The sequence below is a fragment of the Triturus cristatus genome, chromosome 11 (genome assembly GCF_964204655.1).
Source record: "Triturus cristatus chromosome 11, aTriCri1.1, whole genome shotgun sequence".
Taxonomy (NCBI): domain Eukaryota; kingdom Metazoa; phylum Chordata; class Amphibia; order Caudata; family Salamandridae; genus Triturus; species Triturus cristatus.
This window is the reverse complement of record NC_140594.1, coordinates 390362035-390380271: the sequence shown is the minus strand read 5'-3', so window position 1 is coordinate 390380271 and position 18237 is coordinate 390362035. Positions and strand designations below refer to the sequence as shown.

Sequence of the window (18237 nt, the reverse complement as noted above, 5' to 3'; positions counted from 1 at the left end):
TTGGAACTTTCTCCAACAGCACTATGAGGAAAATGTATGATTTTACATAACGTTTTCTGGGCATTGTGGGTATCCACCCATTTCACATCACCATGGACTCCCCTGGGTGTCTTTCAGAAATGTTTGGTTTTGGTAGGTTTCTCTGGATGGTGGCCGAGCCCGGGAACACATCCTGCAGCTACCCACATTGGAAAAATGGGCCATTTTTCACAAAATAATATTATGCCTACATGATGCAGTTTGGGTCCTTTACTCTCCCGGACAATAGGCCTAGCCAGCAAGTGGATGGCGTTTTTATTGGGAGAAGTGTGGGAACAGAATAGTAGTATATTTTTAATTGTATTTCTCTTCATTTTTGGCTTCCAAATGCAGGCCAGTGGGCAAGAATGAACATATTTTGTAAAATCTTCCGTAAATCAATCTCATGATAGTATCGGTAACCCCAATTTCATAGTTGTACAAATAACTACTATTAATTAAGTCAGTATCTTTTGCACATTTCAAAAATACTTCTGTTTCCTTAATACACATTTTAATTAATTAGATTGTACCATATGAATTGCTGCATGTTCGGCACACAATGAGAAATCATGATATACTGCAGCTCAGTTGTTGCCTGTGGGCATCACAACAAATACTACATATCCTGCAACAAAGATGGTCTGAGAGACTAAACTGTATTTTATTTTTCTAAACTGTCAATCAGGAAAAAAACAGCAGTTGAAACCTTCATCTATTTCTATTTTTACCTATTTTTTTACATTATTTTTTATCCTAAATATTATGATAAACCATGAACGGTCTACACAAATGCCCCCTTGCTGAATTCAGTCCTTTGTCTACTTTTCAGAAAAATCCTGAGGACATATGGAGGTACAAGAGCAGGGGGCTCTAGAACACTTCAGTGGTGTGTGGGTTCACATATCCTTCACGGTGATAATCCAGGGGAAATTGGCCATGAACATTTCACAAACCGAGGTACACAATTCTTTGGTGGTTGCGAACAGCTCCACTCAGAACAGCTTTATGAACCACATTACACATATAAACTCCTGTATTGTGATCATGATCGTCTCCATTCATTTTGTTTAAATTTCTTTATTAACATTTTTGTCTTTATACAGGACAATATATTTTCCACAGTATTCTTGTCACTCATTGCATTTTTACAATTATTTTCTCTGTTGATATCCATGTCTTTGGCTAAAGCAAGGGTTCCTTTAGTTGAGCAGGCTATTTCCCAACTCCTTTAATTGAATTACCACATTGACAGTTTTTTCACTGTTTGTGATTTGCATTTCTTTATTCAGAGTGGATTTCCAGTGTCTGTGTTATAACTCTTTGCTTTTAAATCTTTTGAGGGAAAGTAGATGAGCATAACATGCTTGGTGACAGTTCAATTGTGATTTACATTGCGTATATGCTACTTATCTTCCCTCCATATTCAAACAATTTATCGCTAATACTTACAATAACATTTTATAACAAATAAACCAGCCCCCCCACAAAATATCACTTCCCAACACTTTGTCTAGGCCATTTTGTAATCTAGTTTCTCCTTGTTCACAACCTTCGTTTCGTCCCATTGTTCAGCTTACTTCTATGCCCTTGTGATCCCTTACGTCTGTTTCTCATTTAATGCCTCTACTCCGACGTTTGTGCTTGCCCTGGGGTGCGCTCTAATATAGTGGCTTCGGTAAACAACGTTTATAACGAAACTTTTTTTCCGCAGGGAATCACAACGCGGTCGTTACAACGACCGCGTTGTGATTCCGCATACCATTACGCCTCAAGTCGGAACAACGACTTGCGGGGGGGGAGTGTTGGATTAAAAATCCAACACCTTCCCTACTGTCCACACAGACTGGAGTTGGAATAGTAAATTATACTATTTCAACATCCAGCGCCCCCCCTCCGCAAGTCGTTGTTCCGACTTGCGGAGAAATGGTATGCGGAACTACAACGCGGTCGTTGTAACGACCGCGTTTTGATTCCCTGCGGGAAAAAAGAATGCGGGATAAGGAGGTATATTCTCTCCATTCATAATGTGTTCACAAACCCCTAGATACACATAGCAAAGTTTCTGACTGGAAACAGATCAGAACCATAGAAAGTCTCAGAGATTCTGGTAAAAACCCGAGTTCATATGCTCAGCTATTAAGCCCTACCTTCCGGGCAGAGAACTTCGCTCCACTCATATGGCTCTTTTAGCTACCCCCCGTTTTAAGAAACAGAAGTCTGGTGGAGCGAAGTTCGCTGTTCTTGCTCCAGTCTTCTGGAATTCCCTCCCTGCTGCCCTTCGCACATCGCCTTCCTATTTACAGTTTCGGAAGGATCTCAAAACCTTCCTATTTGTGCGAGCTTACACTGCCTAGCCCTTCCAGCTGCTGCCGTCCACTGCATCACACATAGCGCCATGAAACCGCTTGGTAAAAGAGCGCTCAATAAATGTTTTTAAATTCAAATTCAAATTCAAAACCCTCCTTCAATACCCAAATAGACGTGGAAATTAACGGAACTGGGTCATACTCATTCTGAAATCAGTGGGAACAGCCAAATGATAGGTGCGGTGGGCTCTGCATGCACAGGGGGTGGTGGAGCACACAAAGCCTGCCAGATATAGCCAAAGGCCTCAGAGATGCCATGCTTAGTGGATGCTTCAGGGAGGGTCCAAAGTGTCATAACAAAACCATTTCTTTAATCGCATCACTAGGTAAAACTGCTCTTAACATCTTCAGTTGGTGGGACATTATGGTTATGATCTAAAACTGTAAATTAATTAAACAGTTCATTTGCGATGAGTTATAACTTGTGCACAATGTACGTTCATAACCTTACACATGATGTTACAGATGACGATAGTCACATGTCTAGTGACATCACATGTCACCAGTGGCTGCTGTTCCTCTTTGAAAGTGCTGTGATGGAATACCTGCCACGAATTGCAGCAAGCGGAGCAAGCAATCCCGACTTTCTGCAATAAAAGGGCACTCAGCACTTCACAACATTGGGATCGTATACTGCATTTTACATCACAAATTTCAAATATATTTTCTTAAAAGAAGTAGGCTTGGCAAGGGCCCTCAAGAAATATTGAAGCACTTTTATGCTGTGAGAAGCAAGCCTATTCTTCCACAGTCTTGTTGCATGTACACTCACCCCAAGATAGTTTTGAGAAAGGGGTACCTAATTCGTACAGTTTTAAACACAACCTTCTCACCCTGACCCTCCATGTAATAGCTTCATATTCATTGCTGTGTTTCGACCGGGCATGAAGCCCGATTGGTCGGGGTGGACAAAGGACGCAAGGTGGGGTTGGAGCCGAGTCGCCAGTGCCTTCGCCAATATTTTGGCCTCCACATTGAGAAGTGAAATAGGACGGTAGGAGGTGCATTCTTCAGGGGGTTTACCTGGCTTTGGAATCGCCACCAGAGTGGCTACTCTCTGGTCCCTTGGCAATAGTCCCACTTCCAGGCTGTCTACGTACATCTGTAGCAAGTGGGGCCCTAGTATGTCAGCTTCTTTCTTATAGAGCTCCACGGGAATGCCATTCGGACCGAGTGCCTTACCCGGTTGGAGTCCTCTGATAGCTGCTGTAATTTCATCAGCCGTGAGGGGTGCTTCTAGTGTTTGTGTCTCGAGGGCGGTCAACTTTGGCAAGCGTATATCTTTCAGGAAAGCCATGCTTTCTTGCACGGTGGCGTGTGAGGCTGGCATGTAAACTGTCTGGTAGTGATGTGCGAAAGCTATGACTATGTCCTGTGGGTCCATGACTTCCTCCCCAGCGATCTGCACGCTTCTTTTTGTCCAGCCAGGCAAGGAGTTTGCCTGCTTTGTCCCCTACTTCGTAAATTGTGTGTTGCGTTTGTCGTACTCTGGCCTTGGCTTCCTCCTACGTGTGGTCCCTGAGGGCCCGCGTGGCGAAGGCTAGTTTGTGGGTCGGATCTCTCGTGCAATCAGCTTCCGCAAGGCTAACCGCCTTCTCTAGCTCCTGCAGTTGGTGGGCTTTGTTTCGTTTGTGTGTAGTGATCAGGGAAATGGCTTGTCTGCGTATATGACTGTCTTGTATGCCTCCCAGAGAATGGTGGGAGAGGATACCGAGTGCATGTTGTCTTGGAAATAGTGTTTCATGGTCTCGTGTAGTTGTTTACCTATGGTCGGGTCTTTCACGTATCCTGGTATATGCGCTGTCTCCCAGTACGTTGTAGGGTGTATATGAATAAAATCGGAGAATGGTCGATATTCCTCTGGGGAGGTGCTTAACGTCTAGAATATGTTCAAGACTCGACGGAGACGAGAGGATATAGTCAATTCTGGACATACTGTTGTGAGCCCCTGAGTGGTGCGTGTATTGAAGCTCCGTGGGGTGGTGTGCGCTCCAGATATCTACCTGGCCAAGTGCTTCCGTGAACTCTCAAAGGGGTGTGGGGGTGATCCCTTGACTGCGCCGAGGAAGCTTATCTAGGGCAGAATCAAGTATGGCATTAAAGTCGCCTCCTACAATAAGTTCTCCAATTGGCAGCGTGAGCAGGAATTTCCCTAATGCAGGGACGGTGAGACTGTGAAGTGTGGGGGGCGCATAGATGGAGACAAAATTGTAGGCACGCCACTCCCACTGACAGGAAAGCGCTGCGAAGCGGCCCTGGTCATCTGTTTGGGTGCTCTGGATTACTAGTGTGCAGCCCCTTCGGACAAGTATACCTACCCTTCTGAAACCTGAGGTGAATGCTGAGTGTGTTACCATCTTGAAGCCCCACCTATCGAGCACCTTGGTAGCAGTTCCCACTAAGTGAGTTTCTTGTAAAAGGATCACAGAGGGCGCATGTCTCTTGAGATATTGTAGTATTAACCCTCACTTTATTTTGTCACACAAAAGTGTTTTGAAAGCCATAAGTGATACAGACAGATCAGAAATTCAATTTCACATGGGCTATCATTTACACATTCATCTACCTACACTTCTACAATGCAGTTTCGTTTTAATTTATCCATCCTGGCCCGTTGAAGTAAATTCTTAATTATATGTGATGAATAAGTGTAGGAGAGTAGGGTCTGCTATCCTATGGTCACCCCACATTTTTTGCTTTTTGCTTCACTGGTTTTTGACATATTGAGGCTGTGGGCCTGCTAATCAGACCCCCAGCCTGCTGTTCTCTCTACTAAATTGACACTATGCACTTTAGGTGCATAACCAATTGGAATTGTATCACCCTGTGAGCCCCTGTACCAGTGTACACTAGTTACCCAGGGCATTGGTGTATCTAAGGCCTACCAGGGGCTGAAGCATGTATTGTGCCACCCCTGGCCTGGCCTAACAATTTGACACAACTGGCTGATCACTCAGCTGGGGTAAGTTGGTGTATCCACCTCTTACTTAGGTGTAGTATACCTATACCTAACCTTAAATGGGACACATGTTAACCTATAAGTCACTCCTATGGCAGGCCTTAACAATCCTGAAGGCAGAGTGCTTGGTTCCATGTGAGATGGTGTTCTGGCATGAGCTGAGCCTGTCTGCAGTGGTCGGAACAACTTCCTTCTACCGTTTCCAGATATCGCCATACCATATACTCTTAAGTGCATTATGAACCTCGCGGTTAAATGCTATCTTTGGTTTGGCTTTATCAAAACATGTCGAGTAAGGTGTCATACGAATTGGAATACTAACCCCTCGCCAATTCTGGCGACGGGGTTAGCATTCCACCCTTCTAGAGGGACACGACATGTACAGAACCTGAAACCCGGGTCAATCAGACATAGCCTCAGCCCCACAAAATGGACGCTGCCACCACCAACACAAGTCTGCCCTCCTGCTGCTGGGAGTCCTTCCAGCTTGGGAGACGTGGACAAAGGGTTTCCTGCCAGGGGAGGTGCGAGCACCACCCCAGACAGGATTTTGTGTATTGGTCAGGTAGGGCTTGAATAGAATCAGACATGCCTGAGGCTCACAAGGAGCCTCGGTGCATATGCCAGTTCAAACCGGTCCTGGGGCACACCAGCCCCGGACCTGGGGCGAGCTGGACAAAGGATTGGGGGTGTAACCACCCCCCTTCCTGGTCCCACCCTTAGGGAGGGACCTAGCAGGTAGTCCGGCCCCTAGAATCCGCTTAAAGGTAGGAGCTGTGTCCTAAGGCTTCAGACATCCTGGAATCAACTTAACACTAAGAAGAAGACGGGAACTTCGACGTTCTGCTGCACAGAAGACTGAAGTAATTCTCCCCTATGGTCAGGGAGTGACCATCTTGCTGACGCAAGCACCAACCAGCGAATCGACGTCTGCTTTGCCGCCGCCTCCCGTCGGAGCCCGAGCCCAGAGACCGACAAGAACTGGACCTCCAGACCTCTCACAGCCCGATCCACAGTCCCTGCAAAGAAGGAACCCGTGGAGGCACCGAGACACGTGGAGCCAGCCATCTTGGAAGACACTCGACAAGCTGCAAGCGCGACAACAGAGGCTCACTCCAAGTTGTGCTTTAGGTCCTGAGAAGCCCAACATCCGAGTAGCATCTGCACCAAAGGTGAGCCCTCCAGCATCTCCACGATCTGCGTGGGGCCCCTCTGCACTTTGCAACTCGACGCGCCTAACCGGACCCTGGCCCGTTGGCTAGTGGCCATCTTGGCGACCATCTTTGAAAACTACAATGCTGGTCTGGTTGCTCCAGACTGGCCCCTGCTTCCCTCCAAAGGAGCAGCCCCTCTGACATTGCTGGTCAGAGTAAACAGCTTTCTTCAATTCCTACGACTCCTGCTTTTGCCAAGGCTTGTTTGCTCCTTTTGAGTCGCCGACACCGCCGACAGCGAGAGCCTGCGTGGGACAGCTCGTGAACCGACTCCTGGACGTGGTTGACCTTCAGGGACCACGTGGCTGCAGAGACAAGCTACACCTCTTCACCTGTTTGCACCCGACATCGCCTGGTATCTACCTGGTGCCACGCCGGTCACTGGCTAGTGACTGTGAACTCTGTCCCCTCTGCTTACAGGTCTTCTACAACTCCGATCCATCCTTGGATCCACCGCATCTCTTCTGGACCAACCGCCTGCAGCATCTTTGTCATCAGGCTCCATTGAACAGATAGACGAAACCCGACGCACTTCGAGACCTATGTACCCGCTTCCTGTGGGTGAGGTAAAGCTGGCACTCCGGTGCACAAGTGTAGAGTAACATCTCTAGTGTCTAGGTTTGAAGTCTTGAATTCGTAGTCCAACCAGAAGACCCTTCTAGCAGTAACTTTTGAACTTTTACGCACCCATTGAAAACCTATGGGAGCCCGCGTGTAACTTTCCTCACTGCACACGCGACCCGTGGACCTCCTGTTCACTAACTGAAGTTAGCTCCGTGTAGGCCCAGTGATTCTAGAGGCCCTAGGCCTTTTCCCTTTCCTGTTCGTGGTACTTATACCACTATTTTAGTATATGGTTTGAGCGGCCACCAGGGCCTATCCATATAAAGTGCAACTTCTGTATATTGTAATACTTTCTTGTTTAACGATTTGTGCTCCCGTGCTCATAAAGAGTCTAGGGGATACTTTGAGTAATAAATACATATATATTTTGAATATATATCTGTGTGGTGTCCTTTCATTGGTATAAAGGGGGGTTACATATGGTAAAACAGCTTGCTTAACACGCTTAAACGAGTTTAGCCTCAAAGACTGCTTAGCCTACGCTACCACTAGGGCAGCTAGTCCGAAAAGGTTGACTTACAACCACACCATAAGGGTTGCTTGGCATGGTACAAGGTGGTCACTTTAACTAGTGAACATCATATACCAGGCCAATTTCTCACATTGGTGAGCAGCGGTTGGATTTGAGCTTGCTTTGTTTTACCTCTGTAATCTCTTTGTTACCAATTGAAAGATCATACCGGTACCTTTAGGTACATATAAAACAAGATTAGTTATATACTTAAGTTCTACTGAACTTAGTTGTTGTAGAGCAAAGGGAGTAGCACACCCGGACTACAACTACTAGATAGGTTTAGTAGGAAAACCCAAGTTTAGGTAGTTGCAACACATCCACCCACACTTAAGAGCAATGGCTGGGGCAGAGGGGTCCAATGTACCCATCTCTGTCGAGAGGCACCCCCAGAGGGCACCAACCATCTTTGCTACCCTAAACCAGAATGAGCTCAGGCAGTTGGCAAATATCAGGGGCCTTAAACAGCCCAGGAACCCTACCTCTGCTGAACTCAGAGAACTCTTACAAGCTGATGAAAATCAGAGAGCTCTCAAGAAAGCCTCCCAGTTAGACCCCTCAGGGACTGGAACAGGAGGCCCTCCTTCTGAAGATGCTACTGAAGTACCCCTTTTCTAACAGTCGCCCCTTAGTTGAGAATCAGACTACAGATGATGAGGATCAGCATAGGGGCAGGGATGACAAAGGGGGTGAGTCTGATAGTAGTAGTAGTTCTGATGGGAGAAATAGCCCAGTACCAGGTGCTATACCTGGCTCAGCTAACTTAAGACTACTTGGGACTGACAATGGGTTCCCCCCATCGAATCTCCCTAGTGGACTTAACCAGGGGTTTGGGAGACAGAGGAATCACTCAGGTGACTCTAATGGCTCTCATGCCTCTAGAGGCTCTCAGGGTCACTCCAGAAGAAGGATGACCAGCCCTCAGAGGAGGGAGCATGAGGCCAGAATGCAGGAAGCTCAGCTGAGGATCAGGAAACAGGAGCTAGAAGTAGCCCTGATGGAAGAGAAACTGAACAAGGCTAGGCAACCTAGAGAGAGTGGGTCTATACCCACTGGTGGCAGCATTGTCCCTAGGGACAAAGATAGGGTCTTTGATAATAGGAACCTGTCCAAGGTTGTGCCCCCCTACAAAAGTGGGGATGATATCCACAAGTGGATGACTGCTCTTGAGAGAGCCTGCAAAGTGCAGCAGGTTCCTAAAGACCAGTGGGCAGCAATCTTATGGCTCTCCTTTGAAGGTAGAGGCAGAGATAGACTCCTCACTGTTAGAGAGGAGGATGTCAGAAACTACAGAGCCCTGAAGAGTGTCCTGGTTGATGGGTTAGGCTTAACCACTGAACAGTACAGGTTAATGTTCAGAGATACCCAGAAGACACAGACTCAGGACTGGTCTGAATACATTGAATGTGCCACTAAGGCTTTGGAGGGTTGGTTGCTGGGAAGTAAGGTGTCTGATTATACAGGATTGTACAATTTGATGATGAGAGAACAGATTTTAAATAACTGTCAAAACCAGCAACTGCATCAACACTTGGTTGACTCGGATCTGACCTCTCCCCAAGAATTGGGAAAGAAGGCAGACAAATGGGTCAGAACCAGGGTTAAGCAAAAGAACCAGAACCAGGGCCAAGGGGGTGATCAGAAGAAAACAGACCAAAAGGGTGGAGATCAGAAATCCAAAGACCAGAAGTCTTCAACAGGGCCCCAAACTAATACTAATGAGGGTGGGTCCCAACAATCTAAAGGAAAGAAGAAAGAAGGTCCAAAGAAACCCTGGTGCAAATCTTGCAAGAATACAACTCACTGGACTAGTGATTGTAAGAAGGGTGGAGCCCCCAACACTGTTGCCCCTAAGGCACCTGCTCCCAGCAGTACTGTTAGCAGTGTTGGTCCCCAGACAAAGGGTGTAGTGGGAATCACTATGGGAACTGAAGGAGATTCTGACTTAGACAGAACCCTTACACAGGCAGTCTTGATCTGTGATGGGGACATGGATTTGTCCCTGACTGTGAGCCCCAGTAACCTGGGCAAGTACAGACAGACTCCATTGATTAATGCAAACGTGGCTCAAGCCTACAGGGACACATGTGCCAGTGTCACTATGGTGACACCAGGCTTTGTGGATCCTGGACAGTACATACCAGGTGAGAATTACCTGGTGACCAATGCCAGCAATACCACTACTTCCCATAGTGTGGCTATTGTTAACTTCTCATGGGGAGGGGTAACTGGCCTCAAAAGTGTTGTGGTTAGTGCAGACCTCCCAGTAGAATGTTTGTTGGGCAATGACCTAGAGAGTTCTCTATGGTCAGAAGTGGAGTACAGGACACATGCAGAGATGTTAGGTATATCACCACATGTCCTTGCTGTGACCAGGTCACAGGCCAAAAAGTGCCTTACTGAACCTCAGGTCTTGGATCCTGGAACAATGGACCAAGCACCTACCAAGAAGAAGAACAGGAGGGTTAAGGCTGTGCCTTCCACCCTGCCTCCAAGTGATGATCAGTCTTCCCAGGAGGATGATCTAGAGAACCCTGAAGGAACTGTCCCTGAAGAGCTTGAACCTGACCAGGTTGAGTTTCTGGGGACAGGGGGACCTTCCAGGGCTGACTTGGGGCAGGCTCAGTTATCCTGTCCATCTCTTGAACCCCTCAGACAGCTGGCTGCTGCTGAGGCTGCTGGGAATGCTCAAGGTACCCATAAAGTGTATTGGGATGATGGGCTCCTTTATTCAGAGGCTAGAGACCCAAAACCTGGTGCAACCTGGAGGTTGGTTATACCTCTGCAATTTAGGGGCTTCCTTCTTGCCTTGGCCCATGATATTCCTCTAGCAGGACACTTAGGCCAGAACAAGACTTGGGACAGGCTTGTCCCTCACTTTCACTGGCCTCACATGAATGAAGATACCAAGGAGTTTTGTCGCTCCTGTGTAACCTGCCAAGCCAGTGGCAAATCAGGTGGCACAACAAAGGCCCCCCTAATACCACTACCTGTGGTGGGGGTCCCCTTTGAAAGAGTGGGAATAGATATAGTGGGTCCCATAGATCCCCCCCACTGCATCTGGGCACAGATTTATACTGGTGGTAGTGGATCATGCCACCAGGTATCCAGAGACAATTCCCCTTAGGACCACAACAGCTCCTGTTGTGGCCAGGGCCCTACTGGGAGTATTCTCCAGAGTGGGGTTTCCTAAGGAGGTGGTTTCTGACAGAGGTACCAACTTCATGTCAGGATACTTGACAGCTATGTGAAAGGAATGTGGTGTCAACTACAAGTTCACCACTCCTTATCACCCACAATGCAATGGGCTTGTTGAGAGATTCAACAAGACCCTAAAGGGTATGATCAAAGGATTACCTGAAAAGCTCAGGCGAAGATGGGACATCCTTCTACTCTGCCTTCTGTTTGCTTACAGAGAGGTCCCACAAAAAGGAGTTGGCTACAGCCCCTTTGAATTGTTGTTTGGGCACCCTGTAAGAGGCCCCCTATGTCTGGTGAGGGAAGGATGGGGGTTACCTCTCAAAAAGCCTAAGCAAGACATAGTGGACTATGTACTTGGTCTCCGCTCCAGGATGGCAGAGTACATGGAGAAGGCATCCAAAAACCTTGAGGCAAGCCAGGCCTTACAGAAAGCTTGGCATGACCAAAAGGCTGTCTTGGTTGAGTTTCAGCCAGGACAGAAGGTATAGGTGTTGGAGCCAGTGGCCCCAGCAGCACTCCAAGACAAATGGTCTGGACCCCATACAATCCTGGAAAAGAAGGGAGAGGTTACCTACTTGGTGGACCTAGGCACTTCCAGGAGTCCCAACAGGGTACTCCATGTTAACAGGTTAAAAGCATATGTTGACAGGGCAGACATGGGCTTGCTCATGGCTACAGATGAGGGACAGGAGGAAGAGAGTGACCCTCTCCCAGACCTGTTGTCTCAGAACCCTGAAGATGGTTCAGTTGAAGGAGTGACCCTTGGAGGCAACCTCACTGAACATCAGCAGATTGAATGTAGACAGGTTCTACAATAATTTCAGCATATGTTTTCACTGATACCTAGTCAAACTGACTGGTGTACCCATGTGGTGGACACTGGTGACAGTCTTCCTGTAAAGAACAAACTTTACAGACAACCTGACCATGTCAGGGACTGTATAAAGGCTGAGGTACACAAAATGCTGGAACTGGGTGTCATTGAGCCCTCAGAGAGCCCCTGGGCTAGCCCAGTGGTTCTGGTCCCCAAACCTCACACCAACGATGGCAAGAGAGAGATGAGGTTCTGTGTGGATTACAGGGGACTCAATGCTGTCACTAGGGCAGATGCACATCCTATTCCAAGGGCAGATGAGCTCATAGATAAACTGGCTTCTGCTAAGTTTTTGAGCACATTTGATTTGACAGCTGGCTATTGGCAAATCAGGTTAGCTGAGGAGTCTAAGGCCAAAACAGCATTTTCAACCCCAGGAGGACACTACCAATTTTTGGTGATGCCCTTTGGTCTGAAGAATGCACCTGCCACCTTCCAAAGGTTGGTGAATCAAGTCCTTACTGGGTTGGAGGACTTTTGTGCAGCATATCTTTATGACATTGCTGTCTTTAGCTCCACCTGGGAGGATCACCTGATGCACCTGAAGAAGGTACTTGAGGCTCTGCAAAAGGCAGGCCTCACTATCAAGGCTACTAAGTGCCAGATAGGGCAGAGTAAGGTTGTGTATTCGGGCCACCTTGTAGGTGGAGGCCAAGTTCAACCACTGGAGAGTAAGATACAATCCATCAAGGACTGGTCTCCTCCAACCACCCAGACTCAAGTTCGAGCTTTCTTGGGCTTGACTGGGTACTACAGGAAGTTTGTTAAGAACTATGGGTCCATTGTGACTCCTCTTAATGATCTGGCATCCAAAAAGATGCCCAAAAAGGTTCAGTGGACAATAAGCTGTCAAAAGGCATTTGATGACCTGAAGAAGGCCATGTGCTCTGCACCTATCCTGAAAAGTCCTGACTACTCCAAAGAGTTTATTGTCCAAACAGATGCTTCTGAGTTGGGTGTGGGAGCTGTGCTGTCACAACTTAATGTAGATGGTCAAGACCAACCCATTGCTTTTATTAGCAGAAGGTTGACCCCCAGAGAGAAGAATTGGTCAGCTATTGAGAGGGAGGCCTTTGCTGTGGTGTGGGCCCTGAAGAAGCTGAGGCCATACTTGTTTGGCACTCACTTCAAGATTCAGACCGACCATAAGCCCCTCGTGTGGCTAAATCAGATGAAGGGTGAAAACCCCAAACTGCTTAGGTGGTCCATTTCCCTACAGGGGATGGACTTTACAGTGGAGCACCGGCCAGGTACAGACCATGGGAATGCAGATGGTCTCTCCAGGTACTTCCACTTAGGACATGAAGACGAGACTGGTCAAGGCTAGTTTAATGTCCCTGCGTTTGGTGGGGGGGGGGGGTGTGTAGGAGAGTAGGGTCTGCTATCCTATGGTCACCCCAAATGTTTTGCTTTTTGCTTCACTGGTTTTTGACATATTGAGGCTGTGGGCCTGCTAATCAGACCCCCAGCCTGCTGTTCTCTCTACTAAATTGACACTATGCACTTTAGGTGCATAACCAATTGGAATTGGATCACCCTGCGAGCCCCTGTACCAGTGTACACTAGGTACCCAGGGCATTGGTGTATCTAAGGCCTACCAGGGGCTGAAGCATGTATTGTGCCACCCCTGGCCTGGCCTAACAATTTGACACAACTGGCTGATCACTCAGCTGGGGTAAGTTGGTGTATCCACCTCTTACTTAGGTGTAGTATACCTATACCTAACCTTAAATGGGACACATGTTAACCTATAAGTCACTCCTATGGCAGGCCTTAACAATCCTGAAGGCAGAGTGCTTGGTTCCATGTGAGATGGTGCTCTGGCATGAGCTGAGCCTGTCTGCAGTGGTCGGAACAACTTCCTTCTACCGTTTCCAGATATCGCCATACCATATACTCTTAAGTGCATTATGAACCTCGCGGTTAAATGCTATCTTTGGTTTGGCTTTATCAAAACATGTCGAGTAAGGTGTCATACGAATTGGAATACGGAATACTAACCTCTCGCCAATTCTGGCGACGGGGTTAGCATTCCACCCTTCTAGAGGGACACGACATGTACAGAACCTGAAACCCAGGTCAAATCAGACATAGCCTCAGCCCCACAAAATGGACGCTGCCACCACCGACACAAGTCTGCCCTCCTGCTGCTGGGAGTCCTTCCAGCTTGGGAGACGTGGACAAAGGGTTTCCTGCCAGGGGAGGTGCGAGCACCACCCCAGACAGGATTTTGTGTATTGGTCAGGTAGGGCTTAAATAGAATCAGACATGCCTGAGGCTCACAAGGAGCCTCGGTGCATATGCCAGTTCAAACCGGTCCTGGGGCACACCAGCCCCGGACCTGGGGCGAGCTGGACAAAGGATTGGGGGTGTAACCACCCCCCTTCCTGGTCCCACCCTTAGGGAGGGACCTAGCAGGTAGTCCGGCCCCTAGAATCCGCTTAAAGGTAGGAGCTGTGTCCTAAGGCTTCAGACATCCTGGAATCAACTTAACACTAAGAAGAAGACAGGAACTTCGACGTTCTGCTGCACAGAAGACTGAAGTAATTCTCCCCTATGGTCAGGGAGTGACCATCTTGCTGACGCAAGCACCAACCAGCGAATCGACGTCTGCTTTGCCGCCGCCTCCCGTCGGAGCCCGAGCCCAGAGACCGACAAGAACTGGACCTCCAGACTTCTCACAGCCCGATCCACAGTCCCTGCAAAGAAGGAACCCGTGGAGGCACCGAGACACGTGGAGCCAGCCATCTTGGAAGACACTCGACAAGCTGCAAGCGCGACAACAGAGGCTCCCTCCAAGTTGTGCTTTGGGTCCTGAGAAGCCCACCATCCGAGCAGCATCTGCACCAAAGGTGAGCCCTCCAGCATCTCCACGATCTGCGTGGGGCCCCTCTGCACTTTGCAACTCGACGCGCCTAACCGGACCCTGGCCCGTTGGCTAGTGGCCATCTTGGCGACCATCTTTGAAAACTACGATGCTGGTCTGGTTGCTCCAGACTGGCCCCTGCTTCCCTCCAAAGGAGCAGCCCCTCTGACCTTGCTGGTCAGAGTAAACAGCTTTCTTCAATTCCTACGACTCCTGCTTTTGCCAAGGCTTGTTTGCTCCTTTTGAGTCGCCGACACCGCCGACAGCGAGAGCCTGCGTGGGACAGCTCGTGAACCGACTCCTGGACGTCGTCGACCTTCAGGGACCACGTGGCTGCAGAGACAAGCTACACCTCTTCACCTCTTCACCTGTTTGCACCCGACATCGCCTGGTATCTACCTGGTGCCACGCCGGTCACTGGCTAGTGACTGTGAACTATGTCCCCTCTGCTTACAGGTCTTCTACAACTCCGATCCATCCTTGGATCCACCGCATCTCTTCTGGACCGACCGCCTGCAGCATCTTTGTCATCAGGCTCCATTGAACAGATAGACGAAACCCGACGCACTTCGAGACCTATGCACCCGCTTCCTGTGGGTGAGGTAAAGCTGGCACTCCGGTGCACAAGTGTAGAGTAACATCTCTAGTGTCTAGGTTTGAAGTCTTGAATTCGTAGTCCAACCAGAAGACCCTTCTAGCAGTAACTTTTGAACTTTTACGCACCCATTGAAAACCTATGGGAGCCCGCGTGTAACTTTCCTCACTGCACACGCGACCCGTGGACCTCCTGGTCACTAACAGAAGTTAGCTCCGTGTAGGCCCAGCGATTCTAGAGGCCCTAGGCCTTTTCCCTTTCCTGTTCGTGGTACTTATACCACTATTTTAGTATATGGTTTGAGCGGCCACCAGGGCCTATCCATATAAAGTGCAACTTCTGTATATTGTTTAACGATTTGTGCTCCCGTGCTCATAAAGAGTCTAGGGGATACTTTGAGTAATAAATACATATATATTTTGAATATATATCTGTGTGGTGTCCTTTCATTGGTATAAAGGGGGGTTACATATGGTAAAACAGCTTGCTTAACACGCTTAAACGAGTTTAGCCTCAAAGACTGCTTAGCCTACGCTACCACTAGGGCAGCTAGTCCGAAAAGGTTGACTTTCAACCACACCATAAGGGTTGCTTGGCATGGTACAAGGTGGTCACTTTAACTAGTGAACATCATATACCAGGCCAACTTCTCACAATAAGAATATCCGGGCAAGGGACAGGGTGAAAAATAAAAAACATACTCAAATCTCAGACAGTGCTGTAGAGCTAGCAAGCTTTTACACAATCATGCTTCAGTGCTGTCACTGAGGTTACAGAGACCTTATAGATTCATTCGGCAGATGAGTTAGACCAGGGTCTCCAACCACCTTTATATAGTAAGACATACTTCTGAGCAAGTAAATTCCTCTGGCTAATGACAAACTTTATCATTGTAAACTAGTGACCACATCTGTTAACATTACAATAGTTACGACCAAGCATTTCAGACGGCCAACAGCCTTAGAAGTGTTTGGAAATGCAACCTTTTGTCATCATCAGAGTATCAGTTTTTTGAAAATACACACATTTCTATCCAGTACCACTTTCTATTTTAGGTAAACAATTCAATTTTCCAGATGAAAAACCTCTTCAGACAAATATAATTATTTTTCTTCAAAATATCAATTTTCATTTTTTTGGAAGTACTCGGTCTACAAAAATTGTCTTGTCATCTTCATCAAGTACTCACTCACATTTACAAATGCCTCAGATGGACAGATTTTGGTTCAAATGCCCAGGCACAATGAATGCCTGTTTTTCTCACTATTATACTATGTCCACCACTGTGTCAAGGCTGGACAACATAATATCCAGAATGCACACAATTGGTCAGTCCTGGTCATTAATATACAAGGGAGGTTACAATTATTTTAGGGGTGGCTAAATTTAGGCCTGGCATGTCAAGGATGACCATTATTATGCCAATACCACTATTTTTCCATGAACTAATACAATTGTGCCAGATATGAACCCTGTTAGACCTGACATCCTTGGCGTGGGTTTTTCCCCTATCTTTTGCCTCTGCTACCTGGATTTTTGATGCTGTGCTGGATTTCGTTTTTGCTGGTTTAGATGCTTTGGACACTCTGCCACTGCTAATCAGTGCCAGAGTGTAAGTGCTCCCTGTGTAAAATATCATATTGGTTGGATATACCTGATTGGCATATTTGTATCACCCTGAAGTCCCTAGTAAAGTGCACTGTGTGTGCCAGGGCTGATGATGACAGATGCTACTAGTGGGCCTGCAGCGCTGATTGCGCCACCCACATGAGTAGCCCTAAAATGGTGTCTCAGGCCTGCCACCGCAGGCCTGCCTGCAGTCCCCAGACTGCCATGTCACCCTGGTCAGTGTCCCCACTGACTAGGCCTAACCCTTCCCTTTTTGTGCACATCAGTCATCCCTCTGGAAGGCCCGAGGTACCCCCCTGGGCAGGGTGCAGTGTATGTAAAAGGTGGAGCATGTACTAGTGCAGGTACCATGCTCTGGTAGTGAACAGCGGCCATTTTGCGTGTTCACTGCTGCAAGGTTATCTTGCTCCATAGGCTAACATGGGGGAGGCTGGTGCCAATGGCTATCCGACTATCTTCCCATAGGAACAAGATAAGACATGAGTGTTTGATATCCCTGAGCTCAGCATTTAATAACACATCTTTTAGGAGAGGTTGTTTCTAAATCCTGAGTTGGAGAATAGTACTTTTTAGAGAGTAGCTGTTCTCTTGTCTGACCCTTCTGTGTGCCTGGGCATGCTTGTGGATTGACTGTCTGGCTTGGGAGTGACAGGGGCTGGGGATCCCCCAGGAGGTTGGCTGAGTCAGCCCTTTGCTGAATGGCGACATTTGCAAGTAGAGAGGAGGGAGGAGATAGCACCTGGGAGTGAATAGGGCTGTGCCTGCCTGCCCCACTGCTGGCTCCACCTCCTGCTGGGCGGCTGACGACTCTGCCCCTCACTCTGAAAAGAAAGCAGAAGCCAGGAAAACAAAGTGCTCCAGCAACACCCAGAACTGGATCAGACCGGGCTCAGGACCCACTTGCACAAAGACTTCAAAGACTTTTAGGGGTATAAGTACAAGCCCCTGACAACAGATTTTCAGATTCTACAATCAAGAGGAACCTCTACTGAAAGACGGACCGCTGAAGGACTGAAGGAAGATTGCCTTGCTGTGTGCTCTAAGGGCGGACCTGTCCTGCTGTACAACTGAAGTTGAGGAGGAGAAGGGACTTTGCTGTGTGCTGTGACCCTACCTGCTTGACCTACAAACAAGACTTCGCTGTGTGCTGTGTCTTCAAACTCTGAATCTCCAAGGGCCTGAGAAGAACTGGCCTCCTGTTTGGCAACCCAGGGACATCAAGGTTGCCGCGACTACAAGACTCTGTTCTGCCCGTGAACTGCGCTGGCTGCTCTCCGCTTTGCTTGAGAGCGCCGCACCGAGTCCTGCCTGAAACCGGCTGCCGTGGAGAGGAGATCGGCGTGCTCATCGGCACGTGCCTTCCTGCCAGCCTAAAAG

The 18237-nt window shown here is 48.1% G+C and overlaps 1 protein-coding gene across 3 annotated transcripts in view; it reads left to right on the top strand.

The window, feature by feature from the left end:
- Window positions 1-18237, top strand: part of POLM (DNA polymerase mu) — a 342155-nt gene that overhangs the window by 12353 nt on the left and 311565 nt on the right. For 2 of the 3 annotated variants that reach the window (XM_085634917.1, XM_085634912.1), the window contains exon 2: window positions 851-978. The exons of the other annotated variant lie outside the window; for it this stretch is intronic. The gene's annotated coding sequence lies outside the window, so the exon portion shown is untranslated. The remainder of the gene's footprint in view (window positions 1-850; window positions 979-18237) is intronic. 3 annotated transcript variants of the gene reach the window in all.